This window comes from Argiope bruennichi, chromosome 8 (assembly GCF_947563725.1).
Source record: "Argiope bruennichi chromosome 8, qqArgBrue1.1, whole genome shotgun sequence".
In the NCBI taxonomy this organism is placed as follows: domain Eukaryota; kingdom Metazoa; phylum Arthropoda; class Arachnida; order Araneae; family Araneidae; genus Argiope; species Argiope bruennichi.
Window position 1 is genome coordinate 55,942,115 of NC_079158.1, and position 23,777 is coordinate 55,965,891.

A 23,777-nucleotide genomic window follows, 5' to 3' on the forward strand; every position below is an offset into this window, starting at 1 on the left:
CCTTTTAATATTAGTGAATATGCTCCAGAATGTGTAAAATGAAATTATTATTATGTTATATTATATAAGAAAACTACATTGATGCGCCTAATGAGTGTCGAAATTACAAGCTAAGTGCTTCTTCTTCACTTAGCATCTTTTCAAAACCATGTTTGAAACAATGTCCCATACTAAATGGTTATTTGATGACATTTGCTCATGTTTAAATTTTCAGAATTAGCAAAAATTGCCAATGGAAATGATTCTTGCGCATTTTTCTAGCTTAAAAAATGAGAACGGTCGACTTTTTTTTACTGTTTGAAATGGAAAAACTTTTGATAATATTTCACCTCAACTTCATCGTATTCCAAAATATACAGCAGTTAGTGTTTGATTTCGTCATTTGGTGAAATGAATGAATAATACAGTTTAGAACCTTTTACCGTTTGCATATTAGATCCAAAATTTAAATCGAATATACAAGTCTACAGTCAAGACCAAACTTGTTTATCAGGTTCCTTCTGTTTTTGAGCAATCTTATGGATAAATACATCTTCAGAAATATTTTGATGTATTGTCATGTTTCAACCTCTTCTCTCCCCCCCTTTTTTTTTTTCAGAAGAGCTGAAAGATGGCATCATCAAAATCTGGACGTCGAACTTTTCGATGAATAACAGTACGTTCTCTTCGTACATAAAAAAATAAATAAGTAAAAATAAAAATACTAAAGTAAAAAGCAAAAGTAATAAATTAATACTAAAATAATAAGTAAAATTTTTTTTTGTAAGAAAATTGTCGATATATATGTAATAACATCTAATTAATGTAAATTCAAAGAAAACTAATTTCCTAATAAAGCAAACTCTGGCTTAGCTGTAACTTCTTAATTGCGCGGCAACTATTTTCCTGCAAGAAATCAAAACGTTAGATCGGCAAATCCTTTTCTAAAACTATGCAAGTTCCAAAGATGTTCTCACATTCCCTTTTTCCTGCGTTCTGCCCTCCTGAATGGATTGTGCTACGCTTGTGATGGTTTGGAAAAAAAATCTTCATAAAAGTTGAAAATCTGGACTATTTACATGAAATTATGAAAGCAAAGTCACTAAAGCATTCTGCGCCTACTTCTTCAAATCATATCTTTATATAAATCTTTGATATGATCATGGATCTTGCAATCTTCGATATTACATGAATCTAATTTCAGCAGCTCCATACAAAAAAAAGTTATAATTTGAAAAATACCGTCACGATAAATATGATATTCATTGACAACGAAATGGTGCTATAAATTCATTGAATGTATTCAAAAGCTTAGAAGAAATAAGTTATAGCTAGCGACTTAATGATCTAATAAACATCTTATAAACATTTTTCTTTCGTTATCACACTCGCCATCTTCAAGGGATGTAGCTTTACCATTCAAATGTTTCCAAGATATTCCTTAACACTTCAAGCAGAACTTCGTGAGCAACACGAGAGCTGGACAGCACAGGATGCTGCTGAAACAATCCGAGCTTACGATTGTTGATAGGAAGCGTTAATTTGATACAGCGAATTACGATATGCTATCAGATTCGCCAGAGGATAAGCAAACATCGTGATTTTTATGACAATTAAAATGACCCTCTAATGTATACAAAAATTCTGAATCATTAAATGGATCCACAAATATGGAAGGGGGGTTGGTTGGTAATTTTGCATTGCATGCGAATGCTTTTGAAATTGCAAGGCAATTTTGATAAATGATATATGAATTCCAGGTTTTGTTTAACAATGAAAAATTAATTGCTACTTACCAATTCAGTTGTGTGAACTAGCGGCGAGTGAAATGAATTGTTAAAAAGAAATTTGTTTTTTAAAAAATTCGGATACTCTCTAATAAAACACCAGAAACAAAACTTGTGTTTGGTTTTTCGTCCTCAAAGAAGCATAATCCTTTTTAGCTAACTTAAGATTTAATTTGCCATAAATAAACTAACAGACGCCAACTTTTTAATTTGTGTATAGAAGGAGCAGTGGCGGATTTAGGTACATTATGAGGCCCCTCTTCCAATAAATTGGGCAAATGAGATTTTTAAATAGGATACACATTTTTAACGCGTGTTATTTTAGATTAAGCCTTTTTATATTTTATTAACTTTGCGTATTTTTCTTTATTATGAGCCCAGACTACCCGCCATTCATGTTCGAATACAACATTATTGAAGCTGACATTATAACATTTATTAACATTGAACAGCAGAGTGAATGTAATGAAATACATAGGAACTTGCACAACGTAAATTAATAATAAAAACAGCTGCAAAAAACAATTTAATTTTGAATTGAATATTGTTCTTTTCTTTTTAACATTCATTTATGTTAATAATTTTTATTTTTCAAAACTGAATAAAACGCTTCAATTAGTTTGAAAGATGACTACAATTAAATATGCGAATTTCTTGAAAAATTAAAGAATCATTTAGGTGAAATTCTAATAACATTGTGTTTTTATTAAAAAAAAGTTTAACAATAAAATTTGATTATTATACTTTAGAATTATCGAATTTTTATTTTATTAAAAAAGCAAAAAACATGGAATTTTATTCCGAGTATTTAAAATGAAGATAATTCGTGGTTTTAGTATACCATTTGGAGAATTACTGTGGGATCCATTGCGCATCATAGTGGGGAAAACGACATGACGTCACCGTAAAGCGTAAGACAACGGGCAAGTAAATATTCGATGAATCAGCAGTTAAGTTTATCATAATCTATTACATAATAGGATTCGACTCCGGCTGGGGAAGAGGGTATTAAAACATTTATATGGCATATGCAAATTAATTTTAAAAAATGAGAACATAGTTGTATTAGTGGCTGCACGAATCTGACATCGAATATAAATTCTAAAAGGGAAAAAAATGGAATTAAATATCTTTTAAATCCTTTTAATTGTTCTTGAAACACTGTAGAATCTAATTTCCACAACAGAAATAAAAACGTTTTATTTAATTTTTTTATAAGGCTTTACAATTTAATATAATAATTCGATAAACTGACTTAAACAAAAGGATACACCAAATTCAAAAAGAGAATATTTTAAATGAAACGCCCAAAGGTACAAAGGAAATTTCTTTCAAAAAGATAAAATAAAGATGGTTAATTATTTTTAGAACATTTTATAACTAGACAAGATATTCAGTAAAAACGAAAGAAAACAGAATGAAAGGTTATCCGTTTAGAGACTCATTCACTTCACAAAAAGTTAGTCATTTCATCATATTAATCTTACTTCAATACAATGTCTGTTGTGATACAGAACAAAATGAAACTGATGTTATGTCAGGGGACCTTGATAACTACAAGGCAGGAAACGTCCTGTCAGCTAACAAAGCATGAAATTTTATTCATAAACTGTCAAGGTCTAAAAGAAATAACCTCCGACTAGATGACTTATTGTTTTTGATTTTTTAAATTCCTTCAGTTTTAAATTTTTTTCTTAGATGCAGATAAGTATGAACTCAATAATCATGAAAGATACATTTCATTTAAAAATAACCTAATTTCATATTTTTTTTAATTATTTAGAAAGTTCTGAATAATATACTAATAACTTAACCCTTTGGGCCCCACCGGGACATATATGTCCCGTTGATATTTTTAAATCATCCAAAGGGATAAGTAAGTGGGGAATTTATTGAAGTGCATGTCTCAATGGTTTTTTGTGATAACATCCATATATTAATGTAATTTTTAACTACATCTTAATGATAAAGAAACCTAAACGAAAACTGGATGTGTCATGAGTCAAGTTGCATTCTGGAAAACTGTTTTGCAATATATCATACATAGAAATGTCATGAATAATGTTGGATATGTAATTGGTAAGAGTTTTCTTGCAATAAAATTGCTTTAAAATATTATAAAAACTAGTGACAACTTTTCGCTACATTTTATATGGTCACCTCAACCCCAATGGGACACATGTGCCCCATTTAAAAAGATCACTGTGTCACATACGACCCACCTCAAAAACTGCACCTATAGCTAATTTTTGTTTTTATTTAAGCAGAATATAGCTATTTATACTTTATTTGATCCATTAGAACCCTAAATTATCTTCATTTTGTAAAAGAAAAAACTGGCATTGAAAGGGTTTATGAAAATTTGTATACATGAAAGTGAAATCTATTTCAAGTACAAATTTTTCGAAAGTCCGAATTCTGTTTATCATTCCGAACATATTTTTACCAATGCATGGATTAATGACTTAATTTTTCAAATAGAAATGAAGAAAAATAGAGCAATTGAGTTTTCCCTTCAAGCATTCATTAATAATTTTCAAGACTGAATAAATAAATCTTCTCAGTAGTTCAGCTCAACTACTCGATTCAAGAACAAACTAACTTCCTGGGAACTACTCACTTCGGAATTTCCTTCAGACATGTGAAAGCGGGAAAACTTGCAAGTCTAGAACACAGAATGTCATCGCTCGGCCTCTCCTAAACAGGTTTCAGAAATCACTTTTTCAGAGATAGGCAAGATTGAATGGGATACTATCTCTTTAATACCTTCGTTATGGCATATATGAAAAATTTAAGTTATATACGGTGGCAGAATTCTTAAAACCATCCATTACGGGGAAAGACTTGGTAGAAGAATTGATTTTCAGGAACAGAACAGAATATGAATTATCATTAAGATATCATTCATTTTCGACTTTTATCTGAAAGTTTTTTTGTTTTTTTTTACATTTTACTATACACGAATGGTTTGTATGTGTGTGGTTTATTGGCACAAAAGCCACATTTGGCCATACTGTGCTTACTATACATGAAAAACAGATATCTAACTGTTGTTACACTAAAGCTTTCCACAGAAATTCGTTTTCATGGCAACAGAGAATAAGGAAATATTTAACGTCAATCTCAGAAGAGAAAGGACTTCATTCTTTTCTTATGTTATATTATATTTGCGAGTCAGAGATAATGAATTCTAAGAAAGTGGTTCTTTGATCATTGGTTTACCATAAGGAACTAAAGTTGTAATTATAAATGTAAAAATTATGGTGCCTTATGACAAGATCAGCAGGGTGTAAAAAAGAATAATTAACATTTTTTGCATTATTTAAGAATTTTATTTTTAAGTTTGCTTGTGCATTTTGTAAAGTTAAATTATGCTAAATGTATAAATAAAAACTGTCTTGTTTTTCACTAACTTGCCAAAAAAAGGACAGATTTTGACAAGTTAGATCTCCAAAAGGTTTTATAAGAATCCTTTAAAATCTTTTGGAAATCTAATTTCAATCTTTGAATTTTTTGGTTTAAAAGGTCTCTAAAAATTAGTTTTATAAGAGTCCTTAAGTCAAAAATGTGAGTATAATTTTCTGAGAGGAAATATATAGCGGACACACGGAAAAATCGTTTTTCCATGTGTTCTATGTACATTTTCTTCAATCAAAAATCGTATTAGAATACAATATATTATGAAATATTTTAGTAGATATAAATAAGGAAATAATTTTATTTTTACATTTTGTAAATCTAACAGCAGAAAAAAAATTCAATAAAAATACTGAATTAGATAGAATTATAACTTAAATATATCTTTTGTAACTTCAGATTTGATTTAAAGAGAGAATTACTTAACATATCACTAGATCGGATTGATAATTAAAGGCTTAAGCCTTAAATAGACAATGAATTTCAGAATAAGCTTTCACAACAGCAGCATAAGTTTCATTTAAATACATATTGGGAGCAATCAGTGAATATTTCTTTCAATGACGAGGCTTATGCCAGAACATTAGTTCTGAAAGAATGCCAACAAAACCATTTTTGGTAACATGTACATAATTGCATTTTATACTGTCATACGAAACATTTTGTTGAGATTGAATAAATAGTATCGAGCTCCTACTTTCAATGGCAGAAAAAAAAACAATAGAAAAATGAATAAATACATAAAATGAGAATACAGATTGCAAAAAACTATAGAGCAACTATGAATTGCAATAGAATATTGTGCAATGCGTTCGTTCAGGTAGAACGTTTCTCTCGGTTTCCAAAAACAGTTGCAGTTTTCCATGAATAACTAACAAATCACAAATGTAATGTTTCAACGAATCCAATGAAAAAGAATCGTTTTAAATTTTCTTTAAAAACATGCTTCCTCAGAAATGCCCTTTTTCTTAATATTTTTATCCAAAGAAAAAATATTTGCATGTTTAGATAAAACATACAAAACTCCATAGTTTTAACAAACAATTTAACTTTATAGTTAGAGTTTTCATGGGAGGGGTGGGGGGCGGAAACGGGAGGAAAGTAAATTCTAATTATTTTTCATCCATTAGAAGATATTAAAAATTCTAAAAAACAAATATAAAATACCCCATCCGCTTATTCTGAGAATTTTATACATTTTAATGATAATAAAACATTCAGTTTTAACCACACATTTCAAACTTTTTGTCATTTTGAGTTATTTGTAAATTTACCAAAATGTTTTTAATGGATAGAACAATGAAAGAATGTAATTCATCTGGTTAATATGTAAGAACGAAATAGGACAGAAAGGTACTCGCAATGATAGCTGACAAATTAATTTATGGACATATCTGAATAAAAATTGATCGGGAATTTAAAATAATTTATAAGAAAACTTTTTTTCTGCCAATAATAAAACGGAATTTAGATACTAGAAAAAAGAAGATCGAGTACAGTCACGAAGTTACAAAAATGAACTTTAAATCCAAAAATGTGAAAACTTTAAAAAAATCATACAAAAATAATAAAAAATCTACCGGAATTAAAAGTTATTTATATATTTAAAAAAAATATTCTTCACAACATAACCAAAACTCTAAAAGCAAACTTTCTTTTACAATCATAAAATGTCATTAATTTTATAAATGAACATATAAAACAGAAAATTCGATATTATACACAATTCTAGATAGATATCTTTTCGTTTCTACTTTAAAAACAACCACATAACACCGATTCAACTTGCACCAGCAGACATGATTTTGCAATTTACGCCTTCAAAACTGCGAACGTATGCAAACACGTGGATGCAGGTGTATTTATTCAACACATACCTCAGACACCTTCGCAGAGAAATCGGAACATCAAAATGGATATTTCAATCAAATGCTAAAGAAACCAGACAGGGACAGCCAATGAACACGGAACCATCTGGATCCGAATCCATTACAAAACAATACAATCCGCATCAGAAACATCCGACAATTCTAAAAACATATGTCTGACTCACTCCTCAATATAGTAAAAATAAAACCCATGCACGATCATTTCTCCCGACTACCCCTACCCGTACACTACCCCAAGTACAACACAACGTGCAATTTAAGCATCGATTGGTCAAGCAAAGGAATAAGCAAGACATGACCAAGCCAAAAAGCATGGCATGTCTTGTATTTTTAGGCACAAGACTGGACATTGATCGGGGATGGGTATATTTAGGAATGACCCTTACCTGAGACCTGTGCTGGCCACAGGACTCCGACTCCGACGTGCAGGAGTAAAGAGCTGGAGGACGTAGAAGGATCCATCGTATCGACACGGAGAAAGGTAAGACGATTACTGAAGGCAGAGAAGGGATGGATTGGGAGATGGCGATCGCAGCGCCGTCGTTCGGAAGGACTGAGTAGGGTCGGTCGGAATGTTTCTTTCCCTCCCTCCCTTCGCGTGATGGGAGGTGGGAGAAAAAAAAATCCAATTTAAGGAAAAGCACCGAAGAATATGATTTCATTATGTATCAAAGAATGAATGAAATGGAATAAAATGGTACAAGTTTTCGATCGAAATGGCCTGAAAGCTCCCTTTCTTTTAAAAACAAGCATTCAGCTGATATAAAATATTTTTGCAACTTTTATCAAGGAAAAACATAAAAATAAAATTCTTCGATAGCTGTTTAAAAGCCTTTTTCAAAAAATGATAATTTATTTTTCTTATTAGAGTTTTTTAATATTATATTATTGTGCATCTAAAAGTGGCAAGTCCTAACTGATCATTTATGAAGCATTAATTGATGCCTTAGTATCAGATAAAGCATAAATAATGAATTCTGTAGATTAAAGAACTTGATATATGCCTTAAAGAATTCAGATTTAACAAAACAATCTCATTTACATTGATGATTCATTATCTAAATCGCAATATTTCAGTTTTTTGAAGGAAAAAGCACTATTGCGTTTACCTTTAAAGTGCAAATATCGAATACAAAATCTCCATGCACTCATTCCTCTCTCAAATCCTATTTCGAAAACATACTTTAACACGAAAACGAAAAATGAGATAGCGTCGCCAAAAGTTTCCAGATGTAGATAGATAATGGCAAGCGCTAATGTGCCAGTTGGAATTTTCTAGATGATTTATCACATAGAGCTTAAAAAGGTTAATGCACCTATTTGACCAAAAAAGAAAAGCATATGATTTTTTAAAGGAAACACTGGATAGTGAGATAAAAACTAAACTCTGAAATATATTCGGATATACCAAATCATTAGTTAATTCCCAAATCATTTAATAAATCATCATTAAGTGACCATATGTGATTTAAAGATCTAGATAATATAAATCGAATACTTTCAGATACTTCAGAATACTTTAATGATTTATCAAGAATAAAATAATTTTTATTATTCAAGAAATTTAAGAAAGTAACAATATAAAACAAACTCAGCACAGCATGCATTATCATTAAATCCTGATTATACTCATTTATAAAAATAACCAATACAACAACTTGCTAAAATGCATTAACCAATGAAAATATTTCCTTCCCTACGAAATTAATTTAAACTTAGTCTCTTTATAGTAAGTAATAGGAAGTTGAGACATGTTATTTAAATACAATTATTATTAAACTATTATTATTAAATTAACGAAATTCAAACATTTGTTTTGTTTGAATTTCGTTAAGTAATAGAACTGAAACGTTGATACATTTTTAATTACTTCAGCTTCCGTAAAATGGAATCCAATGTCATTTAATTAAAATTCTAACATTTTTTTTTACCAACACAATTATTTATGATAGGATTCTATTCCCATTTAAAATTCCTTAACAGCGTCGAATTAAGTAAGGGGAAAAAATTGAAATGTCACCAAATTAATTATGCTGTCAAGTCAGCAAAATCGGTTACAGTCTGTTAAAACAAAACAGATTCCACAAGATCAAACCTCTTCTGTTTCTCCACTCTTTTACTGTGGAAAGCAAAGAAAAAAACAATGTTATATAAACTCAGTAAATGAATCAAAAGTTTCGGATAAACTCCAAATCCAGTCTTCAGAGGTCACATCCAACATCCGAATGTTATCTTTTAAGAAACTAAACACGCAATAAATCTAAGCAAATACAATGAACCTTTCCGAGATTTTCAAACAAGTACAAAGCAAAATTAGATAAATAATCTTAAAAACGATATACCAAGATAACTGTTTGCGAGAGAGTTCAGATCAAACATCCTAAAGACGAATTCTACAGAGTTTTTTTTATTTATTTATTTATTTATAATCTCATAACTGAAATTGCAATGGAATATAATTGAAAAACAGCTGTAGCTTAATTTTCAGAAGCATTTAAAAATGTCATTGGTCACACGAAAATTTAGTAAAATAATTATTAATATAAAATAAACAATTAATGACTCGTATTAAACAATTAATGACTCATTAACACAAAAAATAACTTTGTTCGTTAGTTGAATCTACCAAGAATCAGTACTTCATCAAGAAAATCACCAAACTCTAAACCGCCGCAATATATTAAGCATTTTCAGACTGATTTCATTAGAAATTACAACTATGAACTTGAGGCTAGAGAAAAATTTACAAACTACTAATAACTAATATTTATGACAGATAAAAAAAATTTAAAGTCTAATACAAATCAAAAAAGAACAAAGAGCAATTTGGTCAACTGCACAACAACGACAACCCTTTACAGGACTGATAGGCAAGCTCTTAGAAGCCGGCAGTCAATCTCATGAGCAGCTAGTAGCCACTGAATCGTGAAAGCCAGTGAGTTGCCCTTTTAAAACAAGACCGAAAGTTAAAAGTTTTCAGGACAAGTTCGTAATCTTCCGAAGACGTCCTTTCCATCAAAGGTCGCAGGCATTTGCTAAGGAATCCCTACACACGTTCTGCCTGCGGCAAAGCTCGCTGGAAAGAAGCCTTACGAAAGAAATGTATGCGGGTAAAGACGGGAAGATGAATAATGTAAGAAAAGAAAAAAAAAAAACAGCGGCAGGAGGGAGTAAAATTCCTAAGCTTATTAACAGAGGAATAAATGAGTCGGATTCCATAAAACCACCGAGCAACTGCCATTACGGCATTCTTGGCTTTTGAGGTTTCCAAATTGGATTAGGATGCCTATTTCTCAACTCGTGTCACCTACTATTCGATTAAAATTTAATGACGTCGCAAGGAATTTACAAGGGAAAAAAAAATGACCATATATTTAACGAAGAGGATGGCACTACCAAATAACTTTTTAAATAACTATTTTTCATCATCGTTCAACTTCAATGTACGCATCTTTTTAAAAATCGTAAATAATTTTAATGAAATTTCTGTCATTGTATTAAAACATAAAAGGAAACAATGTCATAAAAATGGCAATGATTTAAATATTTTAAGTAAAATAAGCTATGATATTTCCTTCCTTCAAAATAAACTCTCGTTGCCTTTCAACGATTCAAGCAATATGCAAAAGATTTGCGGCTTAAGGTATCTGACTAAGTTCGGAGGTGATTTTTCATCACCTCCAAATTATATATCCGAATTATAAATTTTTTAATCTATATAAGGATAAAATGATGAATAAAGGTGAAATTCAAATATATATGTAGTGCTTGAAGTAAAAGCATATTTTAATGTAAATTTTAGCATTCATTTATATAAACCACGATTGTTCTAAAAAAATTGTTACAGTTTTTCATTTTTCTTTGTAACATTACTAAGTATTATCTAAGAATTATGTTCAAAAATAAAAATTTTGTGTGTCCTATATGAAATTATCTATGAAATTTTGGATTTTTTTCGACAACATATACGAGTACATTAAACAATCATAAATCCTCTTATAGAGCATTCAACATCAAATCTGTAGTTCGTTATATTCTGCCTAACATAAGGAGCACTAATTATAAATTCCATTAAGCTATATTTATTTACTTTTGAAATATGATGATATTTGATACTTGTGCAGTAGAATTATGAAAACAAATCATTCTTCAGAAAATGCATTTCAAGGTTTTAAATGCTTACAAATATGCATCATTTAAATGTCAATAGTTTGCTATAACTTGGCTTCTAATTGAAGAGACAAAATAAAGATATCACTGGAAATAGAAACGTGCCTATTTTTTGAAACTACACAAAATAAAAATGCGAATTTTCATCTAAATTCATGTTTTTGACCTAGTCGGATATCTTAAGTAAATTCAGAATTAATTTGAATGGAAAGAAAAAAAATAATTTAGTAATGAAACATATACTTTTCACAACTTGACCATAAAATAAAAATAAAAAATCACATTAATATTTTCAATATTCGGTACTTTTAAAAGTTTAATAAAAATAAATATAACGTAGAAAAATATTCGCAATAACCATGATATTTTATTGAAACTACGCTCAACTTAATGAGTTAATCACATGTAATTTTATTTAGTTAAAAGTTTTAGCAGTCATTTGATCACCTGAATATCAAGCATGAAGACAGCAGAATTTTTCTCTTACATTTCAGTTCATTGATTTTTGGAACAGTAAACTCAATATTAACATCATGAAAATAGTAATTCCTACACTGTTATAACATTTCTTTCTAACATAACATGCTTAATTTAAAATATGTAACACGGAATCTTGCTTTTCTTAAAAATATTCCAGTCTTTTGGTTCCACAATTAGAAAGACAAATTAATTAGGAAAGAAGGCTTTTTCTATCCAATTAAAGAGGTCATAAAAACTAATTAGGGAAGACATTTCTTGTACTCCGCGAAATTTTATTTTCTCTTTGAAAGAAATTAAAATTAGCGTCCGGAAACCATTTTAGTAGTTAATGTAAGTGCATTTAAGATGCTAGTAAAATTATTTCTTCAACACATACAATACTACGAATTTTATTTATTGATAATTTTAAGAAACTCATTTTCCAACAGGGCATCCCAAATGCAAGAAATAAAACGCAAGAAAATCTTATACTTATTTCACACACCTTCTAGTCATTATTATATGAAAGTTAATTCTGTTTGAAATTTCATCATCTAATATATAAAAATGATTTCTTATTTGTATTTTATGCACGGTTCATCCGATAGCGATAAAACTTTGCAGTCTTATTGCTGGCACTTGCACGAAGGTTATAAATATAGCACAATTATTAGCATTTATTTTGAACAAAATAAAACTGGGCTACGGTCATCAACAATGCGATGGTCAATCATTACAAGTGTGCGGATTGAACCTAGAAAATCATGTTTTTCACACGGCCAGTTGTATGTTGGATGATCAAGAGTCGAACAGCCACGAAATTTATTTGTTTTTGCTGAAGACGGAGAAACAAAAATATTGTCTACTCTAAAGCACTTGAATAATAAAGTCAAAAAATAATATAAATATTATTTATACTTCTCCTTTATATATCATTCACTTTCTATGAATGTATTTATTCATTATGGACAAGAAAATAAATATTCTTTCTATCAATCCTAATTAAACAAGATAGTTATTTCAAATTTCAAACGATATTTCCAAAATTATTTCTTCTGTGGCAGCAAAGTGTACCAGCTAATATATCTATAATATTCATTAATATTTACAATTTTGATGCCACTATATAAAATGAAAAAGTTAATTTAATATATGTTGAACTTTTTAGAATAATTCCTCAATAATCATTTTTAAAACCAACTCAAATTCAATCATTAAATATTTGGATTCCAAAATTTAACATCACTCTTTTTTTTTATTTGCAACCCTCCATACAGTAATTTTTAAAAGAATACTGTTCAATTATTGAATGGTGCTATTATCAAAGAAATAAATTCTATTTTCATTTGATTACGTCATGCATCGTTAGATTTAAATAAAAATTCCAAACGATAATTTTAAAAACTCACCATTTTTATGTAATGAATCTTCCAAGAACGGAGCTTCAATCTGTTTTATAATGAATTCTACTTGTGACCGCGGGCGATCAAAATCAACTAAATTTTCGCAACAAGTTCAATTTTTTTTCTTCTTTTCTGCTATTTTTATCCTTGTGTTGGCCCATCAGGTCGCATCTAGCTTTCTTTCAATGTTTCCCAGGCCATCTGTCTCTGATAAGCACTATCTCTCTCTTCCAACATTCTGGGCTAGACGATAAGTGATGTTTTTTCAATGACTTTCAGATATTGATAATACGGCGGATTTTGCAGAACTCATACGATGTGTGCCAGAAAAACAATGCTGATAACAGCCAAAAAAAAAAAAAAAAAAAAAAAAAAAAGGAAAAACTGATCGATGGTTTTTATTCATAAAAAATGCAGATAAATACTAAGTTAATAGTCTTTAATGTTAAATTTAACTTAGTAAATAACATTATATTTTTCTAATTGATATAAAAATTCAGTTTAAAGGTTACCAGTAGACAACGCATGCGAAGAAAGGGATTGATTCATGATTGCCATAATTTCATTAGATAGATTCAAACATTCCATGCTTGGCTATGAATTGCCGTTTTAGCGTCCTTGAATTTTTCTTTTTTACTGCGTATCGTATTAAAATAAATGGATATTTATATAAAGAAACATGGTAAAATAAAAAATGTTAATATATCTAAATTTGGAAAAAATGGGAAATAAAATGAAAAAACACAACCTCGCATCAAAGAAAATAGAGCAAAAAATATCGGAATTAATCTATGATAAGTGATCAACTTTTTCACGCCCCTCCCCGAAAAAAAACCCCCGGTAAATTCTACAAACGCATGCGCAATAAGAAAGAAAGAAAAAAAAAAAAAAAAAAAAAAAAAAAAAAAACAAGCACTTGCCATGGACCAAACAGCATTTTTCAGTCTTTCTATTCATGCGCTGCCTACTGGCTGTCTTATAACTGGCGTAACTGGAGTGTAAACCCACTTTAAACATAATTCTTTTGTTAAATTACCACATAATAGCATGCCTTTAATAGTTATATTTATAATCATGTCTTTAATAGCCTGCTTTCAAACATAATTAATAGAAAATGTTTTCTGGAAAATGGTTTCAAATATGATGTATTGAGATTAACTACTCTTAACAACTACATTGTCCTTGAAAGATTTTTTTTCTGCCTTATCCAATTAGATTCTTTTTGGGGAATGTGTTTGTATTCATTCAACTAAACATTCGTAAAAGTCGAGTTTGATACATGGATCTGATTTGACGAAAATTGTCAATAGTTCAGGTAAATTATATTTACGCCCTATTATTTACGATATAATACGAGTTATTTTGTCACGGAATTCCATTCCACCCGAGATCAGGTAACGAGGTCGGGTACCCGAGTCGGAGCTTTCTTTCCTCAACTTCTACGCCACACCAGTGAGAAGATAGAACCGCGATGAGAGATTTAATTTAGATTGAATGATTTAATTTAAATTCGATTAATTAGACTTAATTTCAGGGGGTGGTGCCCCAATGAAATCGGTTTCGAATTTAGGAAACCTTTAGATTCTGAAATGAAAACCTAATAGTAGGCGTCTTAAAATAAAAATAAAAATCCCAAAAGCAAAAACACACAGAGAAATTTAGTAGAATATACTTACTTTTTTAAAAAATTTAAAACATGCTGATAAGTTCTATGATGCTGATAAAGTTCCATATTTTAGTTTTATTATTAAAATTTTATCGACAGTAAATTTTTATGATATTACATTTGATACTTATAAATCAGTTGGCTATATAATAGAGTTTGATGCCCAGAATCAACATTTTTAAAGACATGTATTTATTATTAATGTATTTATACAATCTCATGGAATTTGTTTCGAAATAAGAGTCATTTCATATAATGAATATCTTATGTGTATTGACATTAAGGATAAGGGTAAAATTACTTCGTAATATTTCAATTCTATTGAATTTTGAAATCACGGATTAACAATAAATAAACATTAAAGCATTCATTTCAAAAATGCATTCACACAATTAACAGTTTATCTTCTATAAATGAAAAAAATTCACTAGGGGAATTTTTCTGCCGAGTTTAAATAAAAAATTAAGATTAATACAAAATAAGTATTGTCAACAGGAGTTTTTCACAGCATTTTTAAAAATTTAATCATAAGCGATTGAATTTATTTTAATTTAACCTTTTGACTGCTCATTATTTAAAAGCATTATCAACTTGCAATATTTGCAAGCAAGTACAAATGTTTTTTTTTTTTAACTAAGCGAACTGTTATTTATATGTTAACTTATAAATGCATTATATCATTCAACGCTTGAAAAATGCATTATATAATTCAATGCTTTATTTAAGAAACGTCAGCCCGCGAAATGTAAAAGAAATTGACATACAATTCGCGGAAACCACTTGAGTAAGCATTAGGAAGACCAAGTTCCTTATTTTCTTTGCCTTACAATTCAGTATTTGCGCTAATTTATTATTTAAAATATATGAAACATTGAAATTAATCTACATTTGAACTTGAATTTCTTTTAAAAAATACCAAAATGAAAACTACAAATTTTCAATAATACCAATTAAACTTCATTTAACCTCAGTTTGAAGAGGGGCAAGTGAAGAATTCAAATTAAAATCACGAAAAGAGACGAGTAAAAAAAAGTGTGCTTAAAAATAAAATAAGCAACACTACACTCAAAATAATATATTAAAGAGCAATAAAAAAAGTGTATACGCGATTTGGCCTTTCCAAGTATTACACATCTGTTACCTGTACACTTATTTTGTTATTTTTAGGAGGAAAACCGAAGCAAGGACGCAATATCTTCCTTCCTCCTATACAATCAAACAGAATATCAGAAAAATAAAATTTTTACGAAAAAGAGAATTCCTCTATAACTGTGCAAGTTCCGCGTCACCTCAGTGACAGCCATAATGTTTCAGCGAATGTTTTATTCAGCTAACAGAGTTATAAATGTGCGTTGTAATCAGCGTTAAATTAAATAAATTTTCGAAATTGTTAATAAAATAAGAAAAATAAATGCATTTTTGCATATAAACGGCCTTTATATTTCGTCTTCGGCATTGCGACATAAACTTTACTGGATTTATTACAGTAGACAGACATTTATCCTAATTTATGCTCAGAAAATGTTCTTGACGGATTTAAATGAGGTTACTTATTTGTCATTAATTTTAAATATTTTCTTTCTTAAGGCATACTGTGAGCTTTGTATGAAATGTTTATCGAAGCCGGATAAATTAAAATCAACTAATTAAATGCTAGATTTACTCAAAATTCAGTAAGTAGTACAGTCAAATAAATGTAAATAATTATGTAAAAATTGCCCTCGTATATTTGTAAAATAAAACTGAAAATTAAGATTACATTCAAAGAATGTTACTGAATGTTTCATTCATTCTATGGATAACTAAATTCCTACAAATTTAAATTGATTCTAATTGCAAATTTCATTACAAACGATTCAATTTTTAGTAGTAAAACGAATGAAATATTAATAATGCTAATCTAAATGCATTTAATAATTAATTCCATGCTAAGAATACCTACATTGTAATCAGATAGGAGCTGCCTTCGGGGACTAGCTACTGGCCCATAATATTCAGAGTACCAATTTAATAATATCAACAAACACACAACTTCGATGAATTTCATCTTATCAAACCAAAGTTTTATTTTAAATCTTACTTATGTAATGGAAGATTCTGAATGGCAGAACTTTTTATTACGTGAAGATTTTGGTTATCTATGCTTCAAAAGTGGCAAAATTAATTTGAAAATAAAATTGGCAAAACTGGTTCAGTGTTTGATACTGGGCGATCTTACAAAGATATATTTTGCTATAGTTCCCGAAAATAGAAAGTGATGGAAGGGGGGGGGGGCCCTAACTCTAAGCACAAGCACAAGCTCAATTTTGCTAACTCTTATTTTATATGAAATTACGACCTCTAGTTATGCAAATGGGCGGTTGTAACCGCCCGTCTTATTACCCTCCGATTTCGAAAACTATCGAAAAATTAGACTTCATTATACATTCTCCATGAGAGAAAATCTTTGGAAAGTGCTACAGTTCAAATGAAAGTTAATGATCTTTAGCTATGTTATCACTGACTCTCTTTTTTCCCCAACTCCAGCAGCGAGAGAAGTTTTATTAGATGGTTGATGCCAATACAGAGCATCGTTATGATTTAAATATAATACTAACACTCATTTCATGTTCAATTCTTCAGCATTTTTCGTCATTAGTTTTCGCGCATTTCAATTAACCTATTAAAGTCGTTTTCCACGATTTAATTTTCCTCCGGTTTATACCGGGGTTCTTATGGCTCTTTCAGAAAGTAAATTCTAGATGATATTGCTTATTAACCCTCCAGCTGCTTAGCCCGCGATTTCCGTGGATTGGCAATCAGTCCGTTTTCTTTTGCATCTAGCGTTTTTTGCAGTTTAGAGTGTTTATTTTTCACGATTACAGATTTTTATTATATCATATTAATATAGTGTAACATATAGTATCGGGTTCACTTTGTTTGAAAATATTTGAACTTATTTGCAATCATCCATTGAAATAATGATTTTAAAAAATCATGCAGTCAGAGGTTTAATATTTAACACTGCTCAACGATGGCAGCACTGAATTTTGATAATATTGACAAGCAATCGGTTAAGTTTATATAATTCAGAAATAAAAATAAAATTTTTTAAGAATCATTTAAAAAACAGCATTGATTCGATATCTTTTCTCTTAAAAAATTTTCTACGCCAAGACATACTTTACCAACGAAACAATATAACAATGTCCGGCATAAGTCCATTCACGGTAAGAAAGGTCATTAATTCGGATCACGATTCCATGACTAGTGTGCGTACCAATCCCTCCGGTGGTTTTCCAAACGCGTAAAAGGTGTCAATGTTTGTGGTGGAAATACAATAAGCGTGTTAAAATGCCACGAATTCAACACGCGCCATTCTTTTGACGTGTGCGTAGGCACGAGATTTGCACATTAGTAAATTTACTAAACAGTTGACTTAGCGGATGCCCGGAGGTAATGGTTTAAGAATGATATGCTGTGTTAACGCATGTCACCCAATTCAAATCTCGAGATCACGAGGCCGCAAGAATTGAGGAAATCCTATCCAACAATCAAGCTGAAAATATTGATAGAAGATTGAACTTCTGTAAGAAGGGGAATTGCCTTGCTTATAATGATTGTACAATGACATTTAGAAAATGTACCTTTTTTTTTTTATAAAACAAAGTTTAAAAAAAAACAAACCGTACAATGATTAGTTATCTAACCTTAAATTTATATCGTACAGTAACAGAACATATTCTTAAAAAATAAAAATAAAGAAACCAGGAACATTATTTGAAATATATTAACGTGAGCAAGGCATTATACATTATATACAGAATGATTCTGAAGACAATCATATATTGCATTTTCACTTGCTCGTACAGAGAAAGTATAGCAATCGTCGAAAAATTCGAAATCAAGATTTTGACAAATTTCCACGATTTAGACCTCACTGGATTCGAAAAAATATTTTTGGGAAAATGACTGTGCCTGTTTGTGACAAAAAAGGCTTTGAGCTAAACGGATGAAATATGTTATACGGTCTTTACACCAAATTTGTAGATTTCTATTAAATTTTGAAACAAAATCCGTTCAGAGAAAGTTTATCTGTCCAGCTGTTCAAATATGAGTTAGCATAACAACTAAAAAACGAAGTAAGCTAAATAGATAAAAGTAGGTACACAAACATCTATAGTGTAGACATCTGATAAATTTTGAGTCAATTCAAGTAGGGGATTGATTGTCCATCTGTCTGAACTTTCAGAAATAAGCACGATAATTCAGAAACACAATGACAAATGTACCAAACTTGATATGATAATTTGTGACTGCAAGTGCAGTTTTGTGTTCATTTTTTGTTTTAATGATCAGCAAAAACGTATCCAAAACCCAAATTCGACTTTTGGACACTTTGATCCAAATCCAGGGATTAATCGCTTAAACATTCGCCAAGGATCATTCGACACATTCAGTAAATCTGCTAAATTCGCGCCAAAGATTAATATTTCGTGACTATTGTATGCCAATATAATTCAAGGCCTTCACTGGGATAACATCTATATTAGAGAATATGCGAGAAAGTTTTGAGGTGACCACTACCGCTGGTTTCATTTTATTATTAACACCCATTTCTCGGTGTTAAGAACTACACTAGAGCAATAAATTTTCTCAATGCCATTCTTTTACTATCGGATTCATTTTATAGGGGGCACAGCGGGACATTTTAAAGAAACCGTTAATCAAAATTTATTTTAAATTTTCACTCCACTTTTTTTCTTTTGATTTTTACATGCGTTGTACGCGCACAATTCTTTTCAAAATTGAATCTTATAATTTAGAAATCCGATGCTTACAAATCTTTCATTCTCTTTTGCAGCGGACTTTTTGTAGCTGTCTTGCCTAACTGAGTTCAACTAAAAAACGTACGATGTCGAAAATGCAAACAGTAAAACAAATCGATGTCAAAAACGTAAACAGAAAAACATTTCAAACATTTTTATCTGAGGATGACATTTTATTTGAATTTTATTTTTGCAAGATCTCTTTCTTTCATTTCAGTAAATTTTTAATAACCTTTAAAAATATATTTTACAACAGCTTGTTTTCATTGTTTTAATCACTGAATTTATCGCCACGTACATTGCGACATATTAAATAGATATTTAGTGTGCGCATTTACAACTACACTATAACCGAATCTATCTGTCTTAAAAAAATAAAGATATATGAATCAAACCTTAAATAAAGCTACCAACTACTTTTAGATTTCTTAAATGAACAACAACAAAGGCTTTGAAATAGATGACCTTGCAAACCTATCGCGTAATCGGTTAGTACTTGCATTTCAACATAAAAACAGGCAGCAATCATGCATGACATTTAGGAGAAAGTATATCACTTACAAAGAATCAAAGCAAAATACAAGTATTACAAAACTTATAATTATTTTTGTAACAAAAGAAAGAAACATTTAAAAAAACTGTAATTAGAATTCGTTATTCTCAAACAAGGGTGGGCATTAAGTCGATCGCGATCGACCGGTGAACCACCCAAGACATTTTGAGGCGACCGCCTTTACTAAGACCTAGGACGCGCATACTAAAAGAAACTAATTGCTGCATTCATGTATTACCCATTTGGCAATGTTTATGTAGAAAAAATACTGAGATATATAATTTATACTTTTAGTTATCTCGTAAGAGAAACGAAAATTGTCTCCTTCAAAATGACAATTTTAAAAGCACGTAGTTCAGAACCTAAGAATAACTTTTGAAATCTAACGGATGAAGTGAAATCTAATTTTAAAAAATTACACATCATTTAACATCGTTCTTTTGTTCTATCTACCTATCTTGTGAATCTGCATTTTCAACGAATAATATAATTAAGACAATCAGTGCAAGATTTAGTAGTTAATGATTATATACTGAGGTATTCAAAATTGGCTGACAGTATGCAGACTAAGTCTTCTGTTAACTATAATTACTAGAAATAATTTTAGATGAAAATGATTTAGTTTTTAATGTATTTTGAATTGTTTAATATTAAATGAATCATTTTACATTATTATATTTGTAACTATTATTATTCATGTAATTATGTTGGTAAGTACATATTCCGTATTTATTATTAGGTTATAATAAATATTGCAGACAATTTTTTTAGTTCACCACACCTACGCTACTGGGTGGACCGCAGTACCTTAGAAAAATTAGAAGTAGCCCGTACCATGTAAAAATCTGTCCACCTCTGATCTAAAGCAATATAATATGCAAAGCATTATATTATATAATATGTATAACTTCGAATTAATCTTCGTTTAAAAAAAATTTCCAAATCAATCGATCTCTAGCTTTACTGCAACTGCAACTTTTAATTAGCGCGGGTATTCTTTTTTTAAAATTGTAGGTTCCGAATACTTTCTAATGGCCTCGCTCTCTTGCATTCTACCTTCCTGTTTGGTACGGAAAGGTAGAACGGCTTAGACAGAAATATTGACAAAAGCTAAAAATTGTTAATTAAAATTTGTTAAAGCCTGAAGAATAAAAATTACATTTGCTTCAATGAATCGTATTTTATAAATCTTTTTCAGAAATAGAGAAAATACATATAGCAGATTTCTTCAACTTATATAAATATTTTCTGATATTATTCACCCCTCCCACCCTCAAAAAAAACCCGCTTACGACTAAAATCTTAATTGAATATATAGATAAATCTTTAAAAAACATACATATCTTGTTACTGAAACCAGAAGAAAAAAAAAATGCAACAGACATTTCAAACCCCAAAAACAGCTATGAAATTAAGTACGGAACTCATTTTCTTTTATGGCATGACACATCGATAACAGTTTTTTTCCCTGCCTCACAGATAACTCCTCCGGAAATATTAAAATTTGCTGGCACAAATGTTCCCAAGATCCTTTTCTGACACGAAAAGACGTCGTCATTCTGTGCAATTCCCCGCGAAAAAAAAAAAAAAAGAATTCCCAATGTGTGTGGCGCGAGAGGGATAAGGCAGTCGTTTTCCCAAATGCAGAATCTGTCCCGTCATTCCCATTCCAAATGCGTGCTCAGTATGCAATGCGTTGCGACTGCACCACCATTTATTCACCCGAAAAATGCGTACATAAACATTAAGGATTTCATCCTGTCACCTACTGCTCTGAGCTGTTATGTTGGCTCATACGCGTTGTGGGAGAAAGAGGGGAATATTTATATATTTATATTTGTTCGTTTATTTGCTTTATTGTGGGGATTTCTCCGCCGCATTTCGGTATTTTCGCATCTTTTGCTTTGCCACATTTAAATGCTTGCGAATTCTAAAAGATCTGAGAAAAGAAACGATGCGCTGTATGTAAGCTTCTCGACGGAAAGTAAGAAGAATAAAATGATGATATATGAAGGTAAATAACGGATTTAAGGATTTGTTAAGATAGTTAAAAATCTTTATGCAAAACAATAGCATTACGGCGACGATTTTAGTAGATGTTTAAATTACCCCCTTTCAAATATGCCTGGTAAGAGTTCTGCAGTTGAAAACTAAATCTAAAATGCACATTTTGTAGCCACACTTGTATTTGGAAAACATTACTGAAACGTGTGAGTGTTCCCTCGCTTTTCTAATAAATTTTATACAATATTGGGCGTTTTGTATTTAGCGTCATAATATATTGGGGAAAATTCAAGTATGCATTTTGAAATTCTCTCTTTTGATTTGATTGAGTCTAAAATTTGTCATTTGTCATAAATTTGTTGAAGAAAAATTATACCAATTTTATTTATCTATTTTCTATGTTTTTGAGTAAGCATACTCGCAGACTGACCAACAGAAGTAATCTCCAGCAAATTTCACCCCAAACTTGATGGTAAAAATGTTTGCCAAACTTCACCTCTCAAATATACTCGTGCTCAGAGACGAATAGACATATTTCTTTTAACCTTTGATGTAGGTTTAAAGATTTGGTATAAAAAAAACAGAGCAAACTTCATTTGTTTAGATTATGTTTTTTTTTTTTTTTTTTTTTTTTTTTTTTGTTATTGCATTTATAGGCAAACATTCAATCATTCCAAAAAATTATCTTAGACAGGCATGAAATAGAAAATTCATCAAAACCTCAAAATCAGATCTTTAAATAATAACGAACTACACATATGAGAAAGGAAAAATTAAAAAGCTACATAATTCTAAAATTAATAATTATAACTACACACATACACTAGCACACAATTTTGGATACTGAACTTTAAAGCTCTAAATTAATAGTTGGTACCTGACTTCATAATTAATAATCTCATTAAACTTCAAAATTTCGGAGAGCAAAAAAAGGAATTGTATAATTTATCATTTATTAAAGTTCAGTTTGTTAAAGAGAATTATTTTTATCTAAAAATAAAAACCTGAAATAGTTCCGATTTATTAATAAAATCAACGTAAATAATAACTGGAGGGGCATCTTTTTTTAATATTCATTTTCTTTAATGATATTCCGATATTATTCTTTTCGTCTTTTATTACGATTTTTTTATCTTCACAAAAAACACGGTGGAAGTAAAAATTGACAATAACAATCTTGGTCAAAATAGGAGTAGATTCATAAATTTCACGCAATTTTTAGATATACTTTCTTAATATTCAAAGTAATTACCAAATTTTAATTTTGGCGAGAGAATTTAAAAGAAAATATCAGTTTTTAAATAAATTCATGGAAACATCGAAGGGGAGGGCCACACAAACACAGAAAACTTTCAATAATTCGGCAATGCATCAATTGGGATCCTCTTATAATACGAAGAGCGAATGAAGAGCTTTAAAGTGCAAACAAGTCACTGCATGCAGATTTCAGAATTTTTAATTATAATTTGTAACATTATAGTATATAATAATTTTTGGTATAATTTTGCATATTTCGTGCAATAAATAGATTTGTAAACGCTTAAAAAATGTTTTTATTGAATTCCTGTGAATTCGACAGTTCCAAGAATCCTTTAAACTGATATAAGCTGGAATACCGAAAATCTACTATACTTAGATAAGA

The 23,777-nt window shown here is 30.0% G+C and overlaps 1 protein-coding gene across 10 annotated transcripts in view; it reads right to left on the bottom strand.

Annotated features, from left to right (window-relative positions):
* LOC129981562 (mucin-17-like) overlaps positions 1 to 23,777 on the bottom strand; it is a 307,915-nt gene that overhangs the window by 50,674 nt on the left and 233,464 nt on the right. Inside the window, exon 1 of one of the 10 annotated variants that reach the window (XM_056092456.1) lies at positions 13,111 to 13,269. The exons of the other annotated variants lie outside the window; for them this stretch is intronic. The gene's annotated coding sequence lies outside the window, so the exon portion shown is untranslated. Of the gene's footprint in view, positions 1 to 13,110; positions 13,270 to 23,777 lie in introns of those variants that run through there. 10 annotated transcript variants of the gene reach the window in all.